Raw genomic sequence first — 20,514 nt, 5'->3', positions numbered from 1 at the left:
AAAGTTGGTCCTTCCAATGGGGGCATGTTAGTGCAACAAGAGGTTATGAACACTTCTTTCAAAGATCTCCTTCCTAAGCATGAATCTTTGGAGAAATATGTTCATGTTCCTCCTAAAAAACACTCCCTTCATGAGGATCCTTTTGTGCAAGAAGATGACATTATCCCTACATTTCCTAGTGATGGCATTTCCTTTTCCAACTAAATTCCCACTAGAGATGATGAATTAATGATAAATGCTTACCCTTCTCCTAAAGTTTGTCTTACCCATAAGCATCCCTTAGAGAAAGAAGATGAAATAATAAGCAATTTCCTTAATTCTCTCTCCCCTAAAGATCATATTGAACATATTTTGAGGAAAGAGGATGAGTTTAACACATCTATTGATGCTCTCCCTCCTAAGGATGAGGAATTAATAAACAATGTTATCTCCTCTCCCAAAATTGACAATACTTCAAACATTCCTTTCAACAACCTCACTATTTGGGATGAACCATTAGGAGAAGGTGTAGATTATTCTCTACCCCATGAGAGAACCCTAGCCAAAGGGGATGAAATAAAGATTGAAAACTCCCTTGATAATTTCTCACCTTCCTTGAATCTCAATTATTCTCCCTCTAAAAATAAAGCATCTCCCTTTCCTCAACTTGGTTCTACTCATAAGGATACCCTAGTTCAAAGCAAGATGGTTAACATCTCTTTCAAAGATCTCCCTCTCAAAAGTGAGACTTTAGAGAGTAATGTTGATCCTTCTCCTAGAGAGTTTATTCCCCATGTAGATCCTTTGATGATAGAGGATGATATGACCTTTCCTAGTATTACTCCTCCTACTAGAACATCATTGCCTACCCCTTGTCTCTCTCCTAAAATTGATTTAATCCATGATGAGATTTTAGTGCAAGAGAAGACTATCAACAATTCTTCCAACACTTTTGTTCATTCCTCTAAAACATCCTCAATAAATTTGATACATGTGAATGAAACACCTAACAAACCTCTCTTCACTGTCCAAGGTGCTTGTCCTTCTCAAAATTCTCAACCTTTAAATAAGCCTATCTTAGTGGTTCAAGGCGGTTATGCTAATGATTCTTTTTGCACTCCTAAGAAACCTATTATTACTGTGCAAGGAGGTTATTCTACTAAGAGCCCTTATGAGTATGCTAAGCAACTGACTAGAGAGAGTTATCATGCGGTGGCCCATACTTATAATACTAGAAATAATAGGCAGCCTAATCTTCCTCCTGTTACTCCAGTGTCTCTTCCTAATCCTCAACCAATTCTTCCGCAAGCTCCACGTATTTCACAAGTTCTTGGTAAGGAATATGATCTCATAGAACAACTTAAAGCTACCCCTGCTAAGATATCCCTTTGGGATTTGATCCAAACTTCTTCCGCTCATCATGGAATGTTACAAGATGCCTTGAAAGATTTGAATGTTCCTCCACCTAATACATCTAGTAATATAGTGTCTTTGGTTAACTCTGTGATGAATCCTAAAACTCAAATTGTGTTTACTCAAGATGAGTTGCCTACTAGTGAAATTCAACATCAATATGATCCCTTGATGATTGTGGTTATCATAAATGACACTGCTATAAGACGAACACTGGTAGATAATGGTTCTGGCCTTAATGTGTGTAGCATTAATCTATTGCATAAGATGAATGTGGATACATCCCTTATTGAGCCTAACTCTCATCCCATTCGAGGCTTTGATAATGTGGCTAAGTCTTCATTAGGTATTATCACCTTACCCATCACAGTGGGACCTGTTACTTTGCCTACTCCTATCCATGTTATGTCGGGAAATCTAACATACAACTTGTTATTAGGGAGACCTTGGATTCACAGTATGCAAGTTGTCCCCTCTACATTGCATAAACAAGTTAAATTTATTTATAATAATAAGACATATACCTTGATAGGTGATACTAATTTTCAAGCTTGTTTGCAAACATCTACTTCCAAAGGGAGTTCTTCTAATCCTTCCTCTTCTAGTGATGGCTCGTTAAACAAGATACCTATGGATGAATCATCACCCTCTGATAATCAAAATTCTTTGGCTGAGTTTGAAGTTCCTGAAGAATATTCTTCTCAACTTGAATCTACACATGAAAAGGCTTTTGATCCTGAGAAGGTTCTCGCAGAAGATGATTGGGGATCTCTTGATTTCAATCCCACCTTTGTAGGTGAGTATAGGGTTCCTCCTAGAGAGCTTAAAGTTAAAAAGAAGGAAGAAACTAGAGATCAATCAGTCTTACCTGAACCTATGAGCAATAATTTTGTGGCTGATTCTCAAACTTCTTCTCCTCACACCTCTAATTCTGAAGAATTTGATTCTTTGTCTTATGAAAAACCACCTTTTCTTTCTGAAATGGCTAATCGTTATGGTCGTGGTTTCCATATTTTGGCTAAGAGTGGCTATAGTGGAAATGGTTGTGGCGCAAATGAACAAGGAATTAAAGTTCCTTTAGAACATAACATGCATGAATATTCATTTGGACTTGGATATAATCTTTCTAGGCCCACCAAAGCATCTAAAAGACCATCTCTCAATGTGAATGCTATATTTAGTAATGATGATGATCTCACTTCAACTAAATCATCTTCTACTTCTATCAACTCTCATTCCCCTCATAAGGAAATCTTGGTGATGAACAAATCTCTTTATGAATCCCCTCAAATTTCTAAATCCAATTATGAATCTTTATCTCCTATTCATCATAAAGTCCTTTCCTCCAGGGATAAGGCTCTAATAAATTACACTCATCCTTCTTCTAAGATTTCTTGTGACTTTTCTTCTTCAATTTTTATCACTTTATACATGTTTTTGATCTCACTTATAGTTGAGCATTTAGCATGTCATATTCAAATACCTCATTTAGTCTATCATGTCTTTAAATAACATTAATGGCTATTATGTTGCTCATCATTATGTGACATTGGTAGCTCATTTACTGGGGGCTCATTGTCATTCATGATGGTACAATCTCAAGTGCAATCATATTTTTGAAGCAACATAATAGCCTAATTTTCTATGTTATCTCTTGTTCCTATGGGGACAAGAGTGATTTCATACATCTCTTCTTTTTATGGTTAAAATTTCCCTTTGGGGTAATAGTGTGGAAATATTGATCATCTTTTTTAGAATCCTCTTTTCCTAGATATGGGAGAAGATGTGTATTCTCTTTCTTATCCTACCCACTTCTTGTGAGGAGCATTTTACATACACTAATGTCTTGCTTGCATGAACTCATGTGAGTATGTAGTACATTTTGCTTATGTCTAAATCTCTCCCTAGAAGATTGTGTAAGTCCTTCTCATTGTCCTTATCCTTGGGAGGCAATGATCTTTCCTTATTTTTATCTAAGGATCCACTTTTTCCTATTTTGTGGATGGTGTGAACTTTATTACTTGATGTTATTCCTTGTATGCATTTGTTGTTGTTTGTTCAAGGATTCTCTCTTACAAGAGGTGTAAGTCCTTGACTAAAACCTCTTTTGCACTTGGTAAAATACATCCATAATGAATTCACTCTCCCAATTGGGTTAAAAAGAGCATCATCCTTCATTAAGAATCACTTTCATCTGGCAAAAGAAGGAAGTATTGCATTCTTATTCTCTTCTTTGTCTTATTCTAGAAGATGTTATATTTGTCTAAGATAATTCCTCTCGGGGATAGGTGTCTTTTGTACAAAGATCTCTTCTCCTCTAAGGATCTCCTTTACACATACTACAAGATATCCCTTTTCAACTATCTTATCCTTGCTTAAAGAATGCAAAACTCTCTTGCTTGGATCTATGACATTGTTACATTTTTGGGGTATCTTCTTTTGTGATGAAGGTAGGTATCCTTGTTCTACTTTGCTTATGACATAAACATTACACTTTTTGAGCAATGGGTCATTCTCGGAACCAGAGCACAGACTCTTAGAGCGAGATGTCTCCATTTTTCTTTTATGCAAGGTGATTATTCTCAGAACCAGAGCACAGACTCTTAGAGCGAGATGTCACGCTTTTGTACTATACATATACAGGTTGTAGCATACTCGGGCATAGACTCCTATGAGGTGCTTCTAACCTCCCATACACACACATGCACGAGGTTGAGTGGAACTAGCGGCATAAGGCTAGACTTTCTCACTCTCCTCCCTTACATGGATCACCTAGACAGACTCTAGGGGCTAGTTTTCCATGTCCTTTTTCCCATGGATCACCTAGACAAGATCTAGGGGTGAGAAGTCCATGTTTTCTCTCTCACTATTCTTCTCATGGATCACCAATGTGTGTATTCATGCTTTTTTCCTTTCTTTTCTTCTCTTTGCATTTTGTTTCCATTCACATCCTTCATCTTGTGTTAGAGAACTCACAAATCCTCACACTCTTTGTTGTGTTGGAATTAAGATTTAGTCCTCTTTCTTACCAAATGATTCTCCATTAGTTTCTGATCTCATATCAAATCTTATTGTGAGCATTTGTCATCAATATTCTTTAACAATTCGAAGTGGTAAACATGATACCCTGTTTCAACTCACTAAAATTAGCAGGCCAAAACAGGGGGGGGCATATAGCTACCCTCAAATTTTCATCACCTTCCTTAGTAAGCATTAGGTGATTTTGTGATCTAATGTGTGTTTTGTAGGGTGCGGTTCCTAACTGTGTACTGCAGATGCCGCTGGGGGCTTCGTTCGACAGACTTATGGATATATCCTTTTTCAAATAATGTTTACTTTTCTGTACTTTAGCTTGCATATGCACGTAGTGTTCATATGACCGCTAAAGTGGGGGCTAAATGTAGCGTCGTAAATTGTACGCACTTGCTAGGGTGGTACAATTTCACACCTAGTTTAGCACCCGCCTTGGCGCATTTTGCATTTTGCATTGCATTTCCCCTTTAGCACTTAATTAATCAAATTAATTAGGTCTAGGGTTCTATTTTATCATCTCCCATATCATAAAGTTGGGCCCTTTTCATTAAAGTGTGCCCCTTTCATTTTATTCCTCCAATACATCATTTAATCAAAAACCCTAATTAGGTCCTATTTTGAACTTGGGGGCTTGATTTCGGGGGTCAAAACATCTCGAAATCAGCTGAAACTTCGGGATTCGCTCTAAAATCATCATATCCGACGGCCCTGAAAATTTGGTGAAAAGTTGTTGGGACCATGGCACCCGGCGTGCACATGGTCTCGGACATTTTTCCCAAAATTTTAGGAGCGCGATCCAATCATAAAATAAAGCTTAACCCCAAGAAATTGGCGGGATATTCAATCTCTAGGTCGGCCAAAAGTTGAAATTAAGACCTAGGGTTTCATATATAAGAGCTCTCTTTCTTCATTTGAAAGGATCCAAAATTTTGGGTTTTTAGGAACCTCATATGCAGCGAAAGAGCAGATCTTTGAAGACTTCAACAACTCTCAACATTCATCCTCCAAGCATTCATCAAATCCGTTCATTCACTTAGGGCTTTGAAGGCATTGAAGAGCAATAAGGGATCACCGACTGAAGATTAGCTTGTAACCCTCCCTTGGGGTTGGGTATGATTTCATGTTGTTTTCATGTCTTTGCATAAGCCTCATTATGTCACTTACATTCATGCTTTAGATCACTTGGCATCTTGATTTGGAGCATTTACATTGTCATTTACAAGCAATTAGGGTTTACTTTCTAGGTTGCTCTAGTTTGCTTACTTGCATTTTAGATCTTGCACACACACAAGGTCTGCACACACATTACTTTTACAATACAACTTGGCTATTCGTGGAGGTGGAAATCACCGAAGCGGGGGTTTGACTAAGGCAAAACCCTATATAGCCGCCCAAACACCTTTTTCAGATATAATTGCAGATTTCGGGATTCAGACAACGCCGCAAGTTGCAGATCCGAAAGAAGCAGACGGAGACGGAACCATACACCATGTTTCAGAGCAGAAGACCAGGACAGGGGCGTGGGGCACCCTGGTCCTGCCAGGACAGGGGCGTTGGGCACCCTGGTCCCTAGGACAGGGGTGCTGGGCGCCCTGGTCCTCCTGACAGACAACAATTTTTAGCATTTCTGACAGTTTTCTAGATTGCAAAACAGCTATTTCCAGAGCAGTTTCAAGGGCAGAATCAGGACAGTGGCGCCCGCGTCCCCATCTCGAACATTTTCATTCATATTTTAACACCGGGTACGCATTTGCATTCTTGTCTTGTCCTTGTGTTTACAGCTTTCCATTGTTTAAGTTCAATTCTGCAATCTTGTTATTAGTTCATACTTGCACTTTGGGGTTAGGGATTGAACTTGCATCATTTTATCTTTCAATTGCAACAAAGGAATAGAAATCCTAATAGGTAGCCCATGGCTCTCTCTTCCACAAAAAGAAGTAGCCAATTGTGTGATACCTCTAGGCTCTTTCGTATTCCGCAAGTGTGTGGTTGAAAGTGAGATTAGGTCATGTTTGCTTAGTGTCACTTTTTCTCCCACACAGGATCAATCTAGCATAATCAATCTCATCTAGCTTGCATATCATAATCATTTTAAATCCTCTGTCTAGGTGTAGTCAAGTCACAAGGATTTCTTATCCAGATCTGAGAGAAAATCCACACTAACATCTCTTAGGAGGCGATAGGTCGCTTTGTCATGGTTTATCTTTTGTTTAGTTTGAATTTTCCAACAATACTTGTAATGATCTATTGAGTGTTTGTGTTATAGTTGCAGGTACCCTACTTCACACACACGACATCCTGGTGCCCACCATGGGGCCAAAAATCTAATTTCTTGGCATCTCTCATCATCAAATATTCAATCTCACGGGTTTCTGGTTGAGTCTGTTTCAGAATCTCATACGAGTACCTTTGTAGTACCGTACGAGTTTCTTTTTGCACTCGTACGGGTATGTAAGAATACTTGTATGAGTAGGTGAGAATACTCGTACGAGTTTCTGCTTCTATGTTTTCAAAACAGATTGCATTTTTGGGTTTTTAGGCTTCAATTTGGCTATTACTAATGCTAACCCTGGTTTGTTTGAGAGTTTTCTAGCAGCCTAACTAGTTTTTGCATGACGATTGTCGAAGATTATGCTTGCCAAAGCTTCATTTCATCAAATCAACATGACTACTAACATATCTATTTTGCAGGTTGCCTAAGGAAAATCAACAAGACTTTGTGTATTCTTAAGTTTTCTAAGCACACTTATTTTGCTAATGGTAAATGAACATCTTGTTTTCTATGTCTGAGAAGTTGTTTAAAAGGTAGGAGAGTATACTCTTGTCCATTTGAACAATCAGAAATCCTGACCCTTGAAGCACTTCTATGTTTGAGATTTGATTACCTTTAGTGGGCCTATCATAGTGGGAAAAAGTAATCACCCTGTGAGAATGACCCAAGTGAGTACAACTAGACCTAAGCTTTCTGACTAACTCTAAAAAATAGGCCTCTCAGGATTAAAGTCTCAGAGGATGGGATTATTTGAGTTTTCTCTTTTGATATCTCTCATATCGTACATTTGGTAGGGCCTTGCGGTCTCAATCACGCTTGAGTGACTACTTCTTGTTTTAGTACCTTGTTGGGCTATAGGCCTCAATCGTGCTTGCGTGGCTGCAAGGGGTAATTTCAAACGAAAAACCTTACTATGAACCCTAAGATAGAAGCTACATGATTCACCTCCGAAAGGGGGATAATATTTGTGCAAAAGAGATAGTAACTCTCTCAAGAAACTTGCCATATCTTTCCCCCATTAGCGTTTGGAGTCGAATAATACAATATTGAGAATCCATTATGTGAGACTCAATAGTTGTATTCTGATTAGCTGTTGGGTGTGTACTTAAGTTTGCAAGAAAAGGTTTTCTCTCTCAGCCAATTTTCTTAGGATTTAGCATGTTGTGCTTGAGGTCACTTATCTTATCGCGTGTTTGTTGTGTTTTCATCCCTAAAACAAAAAATCAGACATCTAAAACTAGAAAACAAAATAAAAATATCAAACATTTTTGGTCAAAAATCTGTCAAAGCAAAAAAAAATGTCTCTGTTTTATCCTTAGTCATACGAGCTTTCTAATTTATCGTACAGGAAATCTAGTTTATCATCTAGTTTGGTGGGAATTGTCTTACAAGTTAGATTTGTAGAAGCTTTTTTGTTATCTTTTGTCGTCTGGTTCTGTGGTAAGTGGTGCACGAGTTTAGGACTTTGTCATGTGAGATTTCTAGTTTATCATATGGGTAGGTATCTAGATTGTTGTCTTGCATACCTTTTTCAGATCTGTCATGTTTGCTTTGTCAATTTACAGTGAGCATAAACACCTGATATTTGTCATTCTGTGGTTAGATTTTTTTCTTGGTTAGCTTGGTCAAGTAATCTTTTGTCAAATCGGATTTATAGGTAGACACCCCCAAGATTTTCAATTATTCACCTTCAATGAGTTCAAGATCTAAACATCTCAAAGTGCCTTATCACCCTCTTTGATAGATTGATCACTCAAAGCATAGTTTCTCATCGGGATCTATCATCCTCTATCACGAAACTACAATGTTTGGTGAGGACAACCTTATCCCACATCGTAGGATATATCATTCCTATTGGACTTCATTTTATCAAAATCATCATCATTGTACTAAAAAAACCAAAGATTAAAAAACTTGCAAACTTTCAAACACTTGAATTATCCTTTTCGTGTCATACCACTCTATCATATCTACGTTGATAGTTGGTCACTTATCGAAACAACTCTTAGACAATCGAATCTTGCATAATACTCAACACACGTGTATGCTCATTTTAACTAGAGCACAGAGATGAAAGATCGTACAAATGAAAATCAAAACATTTGAAATAATTGAAGATTATAGGAACATGGAACACGAAAATGAATTACAAGAAGAAGGAGAAATAACAAAAGAACATCTCAGAGAAATCAGACAAGATCCTAAATTCGCTAAATTTATGGCAAAAATATTGGAGGGACAAAAAGAAAAACACTTCCTTATGTTAGCAAAATCTGGTGCTACACTCCCCCCCAAGATTTCAATATGAGCAGTTTAGGACACGACAAATACAAACACTACAAACACAAATTCAAGATATGCAAAGAGGAACTGTTAGAAGATACTCGCTTCAAGAAATTTGTCCTTACCCATTTGACATAAATCTAAACATGATACCATTTCCTACAGGTTATGAAACTCCTCGATAAAATAAATATAATGGAAGCACTAATCCCTAGGATCATATATGAGAATTTTGCACGATGAGTATGGAGTTTGTACATAAGGATACATACGTGATGAGACTGTTTCTAAAGAGCTTAAGTGGACTAGCTATGGAATGGTTCTCAAAACTTCCACCTGGAATTAGATCATTCATAGAATTAGTGGATAAGTTTGTTTCACAATACTCTTACAACATTCAACATGAGGTCACAATGCTAGACCTATGTAATACTAAACAAAAGAGTGGAGAACCTTTCATGACATTTCTACAGAGATGGAGACAGTTAGCTTCATGATATCCTCAAACGGTGCCAAAATATGAGAAGTTAGACATATTCATCGACAACCTAAATGGACAAATGAGCTATCATCTAAAAATGCAATGCCATCAAAATTTTGAAAAGATGATTGATAATGGTATTAGAATGGAAGAAGCTATGGTAAAGAAGGGTGAGTTGAAGCTATACAAAGAAGGAGTTAATCCTCCTAACATAAATGTTAGTAACAATAATAATGATAAGCCTAAATTTTGGAATAGAAATTGAAATGTCGTCAACGATGGAATAGTGGATATCAACAATGTAAAACTGAAACAATCGATTTTCAATTTATCCAGTCACTCAGCAGTAGCTCAATAAAACAACAATCACCAAAAATCAACTTTCAACAATTTATTTTGAAGGGAATTTACAAACATTGGTGAACCACTGGGGTTCGCATTAAATATGCTTCTCGCAAACAAATTGATTACTTTTCCAGAAGGAAGGAACTTCAAACCTCAAGTAAAAACCTCTTGGTGGAACGACAACCATTATTGTGATTTCCATCAAAATAAGGGACACTACATAGATAATTATCAGTGGTTGAAACATGTCATACAAGTTTTGATTGATAACAAAGTCATAACCATGGATGGACATACGAAAAACGAATCTCATACAACTTTTAAAACTCCACTTCCAAACTATGAGAAGGGTGAATCGTCAACGACACATAATGGTAAGGGTAAAGAAAAGGTAAACTATGCTGATGCATATGGTAATATGGTAAATGTGATTGTGGTTAAAAAGAAACAACATCAAGAACCAGCTCATGCTATTACAAGAAGAAAAGATAAAGTTGTTTTGTCGAGCCCTACAACTAACACATCATTCACTACAAAACAATATAGTCTAGTGGATCAGTTACAGAAAACTCCTGCGCAGATATCCATCTTAGAAATTTTGAAGCTTTCACCTACACACAAAGAAATTATTGAAAGAGCATTAGTAGATAGAATAGTGTCTAAAGATCTTGATATAGATCAATTCCAAACCATGGTGGGAAACCTCACAACACCTCACTGCTTATCATTCATCGAAGATGATGACATGTCCTTGCAACATCCCCATAATTATCCCTTGCATATCAAAGTCCTCATTCATAAGATGCACGTTAAACATGTTTGAATAGATTGGGGAGTTGGCTTAAATATTTGATCATTGAGTCTTGTTCGTGCTCTGGGTTATTTAGAAGATGTAGTGGATCCCTGGAAAAAGATAAAAAATAAAGCATATGATGAAGAAGATCATTCTTCTAAAGGAATTGTGATATTACCCATTAGAGTGGGACCTTTTCAAAAAGACACAGCATGCCAAGTTCTAGACTTGGACTTATCATACAACATACTCTTGGAAAGATCTTGGATACATGACATACAAGCTATTCCATCCACATATCACCAGTGCCTAAAATTTCCCTACAATGGGCAGGAAATCACAATCTTAGCAGATTCAAATCCATTCTAGTAATGTAGTAATCTAAAACCATCTCAAGAAGTCATTGTTCCTCATAATAGGGAGGCATCATCTTCAAACACACAATCCAAAGAAAAATCATTTGCCTCAATTTTGTCAAGTATGGGAAAACAAATGTAGCTAAGAAATCGAGGGAATGGAGAATATTCAATATCACAACTACCACTTTCTCCTAAGTCCTATGGAAAACCACCAAACTCTAAACAACAACCAATTGTAAAACATATTCCAGTATTTGATGGACCATTTGTTAGTGTTGGGACCTTATTAGAGAAAAGAGAAGACAAAGATGTGCTACAGTGGCTATACAAGGATGAAGAAGCCCAACAAAAGATCAATGATGTCAGAATACCTACAGAAAAGTATGGAAAATGATTTAATATCCTTCAAAAAATGGGATACACTGGAACAAGTCCTATAGGAAAACAAAAAGAAGGTATCTCAGAACCTATTCAACCACACACTCAGCAGGCTTAGGATATGGACAAATTACCCTACCAGAGGACACATCTTCTAGCCAACAATAAGAGGAATATGAAAATAGACAAGAACAACTTGCAATTGAAAGGGAAGAAACAACTGCCAAGAAAAAAACACAAACAAACATGAAATGGCAACAGAAGCAAGATTCAAATCAATAAGAAAAATAAACTAAAGACACCTCCCAAGCATCTTTAACTCCTAATCAACACAAACAAGAAGTTGGTACAAATCATGGAGAGCTGATAGAAAGGTTAAAAGAACTCAATCTCAGTCTAGAGGAAGCTGAATATGAGAGAAGAAAGATATAGCAAGAAAAACAGACGAAATAAATTAAACACTATATGAACAAATTTGTAGATTGCAAGCTACAAGTGAGACAAATTCTAATGAATGGGAATGGGATTCCTATCATTCTGAAGAATCAACTGAATAAAAATTCTTTAAAGAAGATGTAGGAGTTGATGTAGTTCATACGTATGTAGGGAAAACATTAGGAACTAGCCCACTTGAATTAGAATCACATTTGGTTTACTTGGGCTTAATCAAGGACAATCAGGAGCTGCTTGCAAGAGGTCATTCTAACAATAATACTGTTCTAGACATTGAAGTACATATCAAAAACTTTGACCACTATATCAAGATCCTAAATACCCTCGAAACATCTCAACCTGAGGACCTCTTACCTCTAATCCACCCTGAACTTATTTATTGGGCAAATGAAAGGCATACTACCATTGATACCTTCCCTAATGACCATGCCATATCCTTATATCTTAATGCAATCGAACCTGCAACAAATTTCACCAGGAATCTCAGCAATGCATCTTCCAGTCAAGTGGGTGCCAAATCTCCCAGTCACAAAAGTAAAACTAAAGAAAACACTATCAGGTCTAATGCTGAAAACCATTTATTGGCAACATTAGACCAAAAAAAAGTAAAAAGAAAGGACACATATAATGGTGAAAACCTCCTCGAGGTGGAGAAAGATGGGAGATTTGACACTTTACTTGAGTACTATCAAGAAAGGTCATCCATTTTGATCGAACCAATAGAGGCAATTAACATTGGCACAACAGAGAAACCAAAGATTATGCATCTAACAACTTCTCTATTGAAGCAAGAAATGCAATAATATATGGAATTCTTCAAACGACGCCAAATCAATTTTTCCTGGTCATATGCATACATCCTAGGGTTAGATCCATATCTTATTATGCATCACTTAAATGTCAGTCTAGGAGCCAAACCAGTTAAACAAAAATTAAGGAAGATGCATCCTCATATCACTCTTCTCGTCAAAGAAGAACTAAAGAAATTACTAGATGTGGTATTCATCAGACCTGAAGCATATCCTCAGTGGGTATCAAACATCATTCCTATTTCCAAACCAGATAAAAGTATCAGAATATGCACAGACTTTAGATATATTAATAATGCATGTCCAAAGGATGACTTTCCTTTGCCTAACATTGACATAATTATGGATTTAACTGTTGGACACTCCATGTTTTCTCTAATGGATGGTTTCTTCAGATACAATCAGATTAAAATAGCACCTAAAGATCAAGAAAAGACAACTTTCACATGTCCATGGGGTACTTTCTGCTGGAACGTCATGCCTTTTGGACTAAAGAATGCAGGTGCTACATATCAGAGATCTATGACAACGATAGTCCATGACATGATGCGTACATTCATGGAAGATTATGTGGATGACATATTGGCCAAATCATACAACAAAGAAGACCATATAGGAATACTGGAAAAGATCTTTGATAGTTTAGACCAATACAAGCTACAACTTAATCCCAAGAAATGTGTCATTGGTGTTACTTTAGGCAAGTTGTTGGGATACATTATTTCAGTTAGGGGTATTGAAGTAGATCTCGCCAAGGTCAAAGCAACCATGGAAATGGCATCTCCCCGAAATATTAGTCAAAAAGATCACTCCAAGGAATACTATAGTCAATTAGAAGATTTGTTGCTCAGCTAGCAGATAAATGCCAACCATTTACTCATCTGTTGCACAAAAATGTTCATTTCAAGTGGGACCATCAATGTGAGGACGCATTCAACACAATCAGGACCTATCTCATGCAACCACCCATCCTAATGTCACCAATTCCAGGAAATCCATTGTTACTCTATGTATCAACCACCAAAGTATCATTAGGAGTTCTGCTCACACAATAGGATAATGAAGGAAAAGATCGAGCCATCTACTAAATCAACAGAACACTAGTGGGATACGAGCTCAACTATTCACCACCAAAAAAACATGCTTGGCTGTAGTTTTTGCTTCTCAAAAATTAAGACACTATCTACTATCTCACTCCATCAAGTTGATTACTATAATCGATCCATTGAAGTATTTTCTCAGCAAGGCAACATTAACAGGAAGAATATCAAAATGGATCATGATCCTAAGCGATTTTGATATTGAGTATGTTGACAGAAAAGATATCAAGGGGAAATTGATTACCGACCAACTAGCAGAGGCACCGCTTCAAGATGATCATCCTTTACATATTGAATTCCTCGATGCTAATATCCTAACTATCACCACAAAGACATGGCAATTTTACTTTGATGGTTCATATACATAGCATGGATCGGGAGCACACATTATATTTATCACACCACAAGGTCATGCAATTCCAAGGGCATATAAATTAAGCTTTCCATGCACCAATAACACAACAAAATATGAAGCTTTGGTCACAGGAATCAAAATGGCCATCAAACGAAATATTACACAACTTCAAGTATATGGACACTCTTAGCTCGTCATCAATCAAATCAATGACAATTATAAAACAAGGGATGGAAAACTAATGCCTTACAAGAAGATGGTTGATGATGTCAAGAAATACTTTGTCAAAATAACTTTTCATTAGATTCCAAGGAATGACAACAAAGCAAAATATGCCATGGCAACACTTGCATCTCTATTGCAGACATAGGAAAATCAAGAGCGTTATGAATTCCTAGTGGAAGAGTTGTTTTACCCTGCTCATAATTGTCCTGATTCCCAAACTACATGTCACCTTGTTGGGAATGATTCCTCCCGCTATGGAAAAACTTATACATACTTGAATGATAACACCCTCCCTCCCAACTTGTCAAAGAACCAAAAGAGAAAATTTATTCGCCAATCTTCCCATTATACTCTTGTCGCAAATACTCTTTTTAAACGAGGTCTGGACAGTGCTCTCTTAAGATGTCTCAAGCAAGAAGAATCTGAGAAGGTCTTAAATGAAGTCCATAATGACATTTGTGGCACTCATTCAAGTGGTCTTACCCTTTCAAAAAAAATCACTCTTGGGCTATTATTGGTCAACTATGGAATGAGATTCTTTTCAAGTAGCTAAAACATGCAAACAATGTCAGATCCATGGAAATTTAATTCATGCACCAGCACAAGAACTTAATTCTTTAGCAACATCTTGGCCTTTCTGCCGATGGGGTCTTGATTTGGTAGGCAAGATAAATCCTTCTTCATCCAATGGTCACAAATTCATCCTTGTTGCTACAAAGTATTTCACAAAATGGATTGAGGCAGTACCTCTCATTAATATCATAGTAAAACAAATTGCTGCATTTATCTTGAACTACATCATCTGTCGCTATGGAATACCCATGACCATTATCACTGATAATGGGAAACCATTCAAAAATCATGATGTACAAGAGCTTTGTGAGAAATTCAAGATCTAACACAGATTCTCCACACCCTACTATCCACAAGGAAATGGACAAGTCGAAGCATCAAATTAAACTATTATGAAAATCCTCAAAAAGACAGTGAATGATGCTGGAAAAGATTGGCATATTAAATTGAACCCTGCTTTATGGGCCTACCATACCAGTATCCGTACACCAACAGGTGCCACACCTTTCTCTCTTGTAGAGATAACTTCTCTATGAGTATCATTAAAAGGCCTTATCCTAGATGAAGAACAATGAGTATCTAGATTGTAAGAGTTAGAATTGATCTATGAATGAAGACAAAATGCCTTTGATCATTTAAAGGTATATCAACAAAGAATGTGTTGAAGTTATAATCACAAGGTCAAACCACGAGCCTTTCAAGTTGGAGAACTAGTACTAAAGGAAAATCCATGAAACCGATTAGATCCAAAAAAGAAAGGAAAGTTTGAACCAAACTGGTTAGGTCTGTTTGTGGTCACAACAGTATTTGGGTCAGGAGAATATCAGTTATCAACATAGGATAAGGATCATCTCGAGGAACCCATCAATAGCATGCATATGAAGAAGTTTTATGTCTGAAAAAAGAAGAAAGATCCAAAAATAGTGGAAAAATAGAAGAATCCAAAAATAATGGAAAAGAAGAAAAATTCAAAAACACTGAAAAAACAAAAAATCCAAAATGTATAAAATACAAAAACAATGAAAAGCAGTGAAAAAAAAGAAAAAAAATCAAATATGAGAAAAAGTGCAATAAAAATAGATGGTGAAAACCTAGCAACAAGCGCTATCTGTCAGCTAGCTCTTCCATCTATTAGTTCATGCATCCTTCCACTTGCATTCATTTTCATCAATTTTGTTTATATCCATCATAAAGCCTTTGTACATACCCAAGCATCGCAACTGGTTTCTCACCATGGTTTAGATCGTTGGGTATATCATAATAAATTTGTTTCTAGGCTTGGGGCACAATCCTGCACCTAGCTAGGGGCAATTTTTTTTATCGTTTTGACCATAATCAAATAGGTAGAACAATAGTTAGGCAACTCTTGTCAAGCGAAAACTGAGACACATCCAACATTGAACACGAGATCAAATTGTCAACCATCAAACTCTCACATACCATTCTAAGCACGACACACTTTTCAATAGATGATATCTTTTGCATAATGATTTCCACACTTTAATCAATGATTGTTCAACTTTTATATCTTGATTTTTTCTATCATGATTTCCGAGTGACTCTAGGATGTCTTTGACTAGAGGAACAATGAAGGAACATGATATTTTTCTTGTCTGTTGTCTGTAAATTAATCATTCATATGTGCAAATTTGTCTCAAGACATGATCATTGGAGTATCATCGAAGACATTTCTGATCTGCATATAGAAATGGTTAATGATGTCTGTTTACGCAAGCAACACTCAGGTCATCTTGGTTCAATTATACCTCGATGCTTGTGCTAACTTGCAATATCAGAATCCAGGAAAGTAGTGCCTAGGTAATTATGGTTTAATTATACCATCGATGTTTACACTCACTTCCCACATTTAAAAAAAAACTCAATAATGATAAAACGCAATCACCTAGTGACTGGTCCGATCGTGGCTTTGCATTTGCATTTAGTTTTCATTTCATTCTTGCATAGGATCATAAAATCTCATCTTCTCCAAGACCACATCTATCATAGGAATTATCAATGTATCATCATAGGTGTATGCACAATCAGACTGATGACTCGTCTCTCTCCAGATATTGTCTACTCAACACAAATCTTATGCTACCCCCTCAAATGAACCCACATCAGCACATTTGAATCTTCTTGCTACATGATCTCAACAAAATGTCAGTTCATTATCCAATCAATCTTATTGATTCTATCAATCGATCACATCTGATCTATTCTATTATGTCTTATACAAGATGTGTCTTTCCTAGAACTAGACGTTCTGATCAAGTCTTATGGGTATGTGCACAAAGATGGTGGTCAGAAAAGTGGACACCACCCAAAAAAACATAGAAAAACAAGCAGTGCATATGCGGTTTTAAAATTTGAAATGGCCGCGTACGCACTTAGGTTTGTAATTCCCGAGCCTAGAAAATGTAGCACGTACGCGCAACTTTTAGGGAAAGTAGCGTGTATGCGCTACCTCTAGGAAAATGAGCGCGTATGCGCTAATAATCCCTAACATACCACGTACGCGGGTCCCTGTCAAAAAATGTTTTTTAAAAAAAACTGGGTCTTATTTTCCCTTGAAAAGCGCATTTTTACTTCCTTTTTTCTTCATTTTCTCTCCTAAACCGCAAACGGGGTGCAAGATTTCTCTTCCAAACACTATGGATGAAGGTTATTTTTTTTTTTTTTTTTTTTTCTTTCCCGTTTGTTTAATTTGTTTTATATTTTGAATTTAATTTCATTAATTTTGATTAGGTTTTTTCATTTTTTGTTTCAAAAACTAGATTCTTCTAATCCACAACAAGAACAACCAAATGGACCTCCTAAAAACCCACAAGATACATCTCCAATTCCTCCTTTTGACCACACACCTGAAACACAAGAACAATTAATTAATCAGTTAGGACAAAATACATCTAAAATCAATAGACTGATTGTTAAATTGAAAACATCTAAACTTGAGCATCATCAATCCCTCACCACTAGCCTAGAAACATTAGCTAGTGGTGCCATAGCTGTTTTGACACAAATTACCAAATGGGGAAACTTTAGGGAAAGGTGTTGTCAATTCTACGTTGATGGGCTATCATATGAGGGAGTAAAAAATAAAAATATTAGTAAACAACAAATATGTGCCCTTTTCGTTGATCCCAAAACTGGTTAGTCATTACCTCTTAATGTAGAGAGGTTTCCCATACATTGGTGTACCAATGTACAGATGAAGAATATTTTTTGGCAGAGATGGTGGATGGTCTTTGATGATCCATCTTGTAATAATTATGAGGTGCCAGTATATTTTTTGAGAAAAATATATTGAGTTTGTGCTCAATGTGCACCCAAACTATTTTGACATGAGAGAGTTCCATGGTAGAGGTGGTGGCTCTACCCAAGATAGACCTGGTGCCCGTAGGCAATTACCCACGAAGAGTTGCCGCCCCCTAGCACCCAAACCCAAGGTGCATCAGGTTGTCCCACTAGAGTTGAAAGAGTTGATGGAGCTACAGACTCTTTAGGAGGCCACAACATTGACTGGTGCCATCATCCAACATGGGACATTGTTAGCACATCCTATTGTATTGGATGATGAGCTATTAGTTTCTCCAGATGGCGACAGAGAGCCCATCCAGCATATGTGTGTCAGTTGCTTGGGGATATGCCCAGGGATAGATGATGCAGCCCATGCAGATGGATCCACATCTCATCCATGCACGATTTGCGAGAGTAGATGTCAGGCCCGCACAGCTGAGGATTTCGTGCTGACAGATGAGTTGATGGACATGGTGATTGACCATGAGCGATAGAAACAGGTGTGTTGATTTGAATTCATAGCATTTTATTTATTAGTCACTTTAAATTTGTAATTACATAAATGAATTTTCATTTATACATTGATTTAAATTAAGACAAATAATATGCATTTCAGGATGCAGCAGCGATATCTCATGTATTCCTCCCCCAGTTACTATAGCTGCAACTTTGATGACTAAGGTATAAATTTTGTAACATGTTAAAATAGAATAGTACACTTTGAATTCAAAAAAATACAAGATATACTAACTATCTTTAATGATTGGTCCAATTTTTGGTTTGTAGGTGTTGACAGGGGACCAAATGTCCCAGATTGATGACATCACGCTCTCAGCGATCGATTTTGGCCTACACGGCTATACGGTATCAGATTTTGTACAACCCATTTTATGTATTTTTTTGATAAAATATGCAAGTCATCTCATTTTAGATTTTTAAAATTATGTTTAATATATTATCTGTACTAATATCTCATGTAAATTTTGTTTTCTTAGGGTACCCCATTCGCGTCTAGGGTTCGTCCTAAGAAAAAGAATTCCTTGAAGACGCTAAAACATGGGAAGAAGGTAATTGAACACATTTTTAGTTGTACAATTGTTTGAAAATGTTGAAATCAAGTATTAGTTGGGGTTTGTAGATTGATTAGTGTTTTTTGTCTATTTTACATGTACAGCGGGCATTGAGCTATGTGGATTTGTTGAATGCACCTGATTCACCCGTGGATCAAGAGAGGGCGGAGGTATGTATCTCTACTTTATTTTCGTGATTTCATGATTATATGCATGTGTACATGTGAACTTGTGATATATTATAATCTTATAATTTTTTCATACAGGAAATATCCATACCTATTTCATCAATGGCGAACCTCCATGCACTGGAGAAGCATCTCAGGATCCGGTACACTTTTGTTTTATATATTAGATTAATTGTTTTTACCCTACAATACTTATCATTATATTAATTGTATTTAATCTTTGAACATTTTTTGTATAGGTAATAGTGACAGTTTCTCCATCGATGGTGAGCCATCTTCAGTCCATTGGAGAAGCATCTCAGGCATAGGTACGTCATTATTCTCTATATTGTAGCTTTTAAGTGTTTTTGATATATTTATGTTAGTACATTGTATTAATTGTATATTTAATCTACAATAGACCCCTTCGTGATACAACCATAACGTGGATCCATTTAAGTATGTCTTCAAGAAAACTCCTAAGAGTGACAAGGAGAGGAGAGTGAAGACATTAGGTCCTAGATCAGCCGATGAGGTAATCTACATTTCAATTGCAAAGGAATTATAGTTAAATGCATAGTTATGTTGTTAATTGTGAACTATTTTCTACAAAAGAATTCTAACTTGGCTTTTGAATTGTGGTTTTGTAGCCATCTACAGAGCTACATACTGCATCGAAGAGGATTGATTTTGATGATCCACCATAAGTTTAGGATCATATAGTGTTAGTTTTGGTCATAGAATGACCAATACATGTAGATATATTTTACACTTTTATTGTATATCGATTTGGACATGGCATATGCCACATTTTTGTAATACTTGCATTGACTTGGCAGACATGCCTTTTTATATATATATAAATGTCTATTCGATCCAATAAATGTGTACTGAGTTCATTATTTTGTATTCATTGTATTTTTTGGTTGTCTTTTTATAAATTTAATTGATCATTTGCCTATGTAATCAACAATATTAATATAAACAACACAAATATATGATATAAAACATTGCAATTGTGGAATATGATTTGATAAAATTTCTAAAATGTTGAATTAACTCTACAAAACTCCTTGTATTCAGTTCATTATTGTGTATTCACTATATTTGGTGGCTTCCCTTTTAT

This window comes from Cryptomeria japonica, chromosome 5 (genome assembly GCF_030272615.1).
Source record: "Cryptomeria japonica chromosome 5, Sugi_1.0, whole genome shotgun sequence".
Classification (NCBI taxonomy): Eukaryota; Viridiplantae; Streptophyta; class Pinopsida; order Cupressales; family Cupressaceae; genus Cryptomeria; species Cryptomeria japonica.
The sequence above is the reverse complement of the archived record's forward strand: the minus strand, read 5'-3'. Positions refer to the sequence as shown.